Source organism: Brachycentrus maculatus, unplaced genomic scaffold (assembly GCF_059751285.1).
Source record: "Brachycentrus maculatus isolate JH-2025_06_01 unplaced genomic scaffold, ASM5975128v1 h1tg001406l, whole genome shotgun sequence".
Lineage (NCBI taxonomy): Eukaryota > Metazoa > Arthropoda > Insecta > Trichoptera > Brachycentridae > Brachycentrus > Brachycentrus maculatus.
Genome location: NW_028282055.1, coordinates 1 through 2,578, shown reverse-complemented (window position 1 = coordinate 2,578; position 2,578 = coordinate 1). Strand labels below are relative to the sequence as shown.

Genomic DNA, 2,578 nt, shown 5'->3' with positions numbered 1-2,578 from the left:
GCTTAATTCGGATCATGGCACGTACGCCTATGAATGAACTATGATGATTTGGTCAATAGTATAAAGTAATAACATATAATTCTTTATAAAATGAATAACGTTCATTTATAATAGACATATTTGAGGTTGATTCGATCAATACTTCCAATTCAGATATTTAGCATGGAAATCGATGTGCTCTTCAATGAAGGAGGATACATAAAAGAAGCTGTGGTTATATCCAGGCCTTTATTTATAGATGTATGAGTCTCCTGACTCAATTAAGGTATTCACTAAGTCAGGGGTGTGCAGGAGCTACTTAAACTGGTCTGATGTGGCGCTATCCACAAAAATCGGTGTCTTCGAGTACTTCTTTGACTTTATGATTTCGACAGTGTCCCATTCCTTGGATTATTTCTCCAGTCGTTGAAGAAATGCTTGTAGCCTTTGATTCCCCATCTTTCACAGATTGAGGGGTGGGCAATTGGAGCAAAAGCGGAGGCAGATCGATAATTGCCAGTCTTCAAAGCTGCGATGAGCGCTCCATGTCCTCCCATGCTAAATCCGGTGATCGATTTATTGGTGGCGCTGATCGGGAAGTATTGCTGGATGAGTTTAGGGAGTTACTCTGTAATATATGTAAACATTTGAAAATGATGTTTGTACTTATCCGAAGTGGTATTGACATAGTAGCTTGCAGAATTGCCGAATTCCCAATCATCAGAGACTCCTTCGATGTTTGTATTTCGAGGACTAGTATCTGGAAAAACTAGAGCTAAGTTATGCTTTTTTGCGAAGGATCCGAAAGAAGACTTCGCGCTAAAGTTCTAATGGTTGCAGCTGAGTCCTCCGAGACAGTATAAAGCAGGATAGGGTTATTTCCTTTGGTCATGAATTTAAGCATCCGGGATGTATATTCCGAAGTTCATAAAGCAGTTATTGCACTCACTCCAATGTGAAACCGTCTTAAGCACTCCTCCAAAGTGCTTGACTGTACTGATAACTTTAATATTTTGTACTTATTTTGGTTTGGGGGGCTCCGATATTTTGATGACGGCGCGCAAACAGTTTGGGCTGCTATGAAGGGCATCGATGGATTCATTGACTTTGTCGATTCCTTCAAACTCATGCGTTACATAATCATCGATTGGCCATTCTCCCATGGTGCATAAGTTGACAATTTTAGGCACGTCCTGCCCACCTTTCCAGCCTCCAAAAGCAGTCCCAATCCACTTTCTGCCTGTCACTAGTTGAAATGATCGGGTGGATATTTACTTGCCTGCCTATGCAACGCCAATAACACAAGACTAGCCCCACCCCCTATGTGCGGATTCAAGCGCCTCCCTCATAATCCCCACATTCCCAGTGCAATCGAAAGTATAATCAATACCCCATTTTTATTGTTAAAGCAAATAGGCTTTGCCATTTTTGTCTTTCGTTGGCTCATAGCAAGCATCAGCTCCGAATTTAGTTGCAATCTCGAACTTTTTGGGATTGATGTCGATGGCATAAATTTTTTTCGCCCCTCTGATTTTGGCTGCCTGAATAACTGAAAGACCAACTGCTCCAAGACCCCAAACTGCAACGGTAGTATTGGGCCTCATGTCGGTGCTATTCATGACAGCTCCCCAGCCTGTGCTGATGCCACAGCCGATCATACAAACCTTATTGAGATCGGAGTTCGGGTTGATTTTAGCAACCGATACTTCTGCGATAACCGTGTATTCGCTGAACGTGGAACAACCCATAAAATGAAAAATGGTTTTGCCTTCTTTATTTCTAAACCTGCTTGTCCCATCAGGCATCAAGCCATTTCCTTGAGTGGATCTGACCTTCGCGCACATATTGGTCTGATTGTTTTGGCAAAATATGCATGACTTTTCTTGGCATTATGCACTGTAGCAAGGAATCACGATATCACCTACAACAACTCTAGTTACTCCTTCTCCGATACTCTAGACAACCCCTGTGGCTTCATGGCCAAGGATGCATGGGAATTCCCCTTCGGGGTCATATCCATCCAGCCGATAAATATCGGTGTGGCACAAGGCGTTGGCAATAACCCTAATTCGGACTTATCCCTGCTTTGGGGGATCCACCCAAATTTATTAAATTGTCAAAGGTTTTTTGGCTTCATAGGCAATTGCAGCTTTACACAATATGGCGACAGGCTTAGACTCCATAAAGATTTGGTAATTATATATATATAAAATGCGATAAATAATACCGACTTATAATTACAATTGAGGCCATTTGACTGAAAGCCAGGGGTTGGGGTTGGGGTTGGGGTTGGGGTTGGGGTTGGGGTTGGGGTTGGGGTTGGGATGCTTAAAAACTTAGCTCACTAAATATAAGAGTTGGAAGGGCTTATGCCTTCCATCAATGAGGAATTTGGTTAAAAAACAAAAAGTAACTGAACTGTTGGCAGGCAGATAGGCCTTTTGCTTTGTGGGAATTGCAATCTTTGAGAATGATTTTGTATTTATTCATTCATTACAATTGAATCATCGTGAAAAATGAACGAAGTAAACTTAAGGGGTTGGGGTTGGGGTTGGGGTTGGGGTTGGGGTTGGGGTTGGGGTTGGGGTTGGGGTTGGGA

General features: G+C 42.4%; 1 pseudogene; it reads right to left on the bottom strand.

Moving 5' to 3' along the window:
* Positions 1–359: 359 nt before the first annotated feature.
* Positions 360–2,162, bottom strand: LOC148299029 (alcohol dehydrogenase class-3 pseudogene; annotated as a pseudogene).
* Between the last annotated feature and the right edge of the window lie 416 nt (positions 2,163–2,578).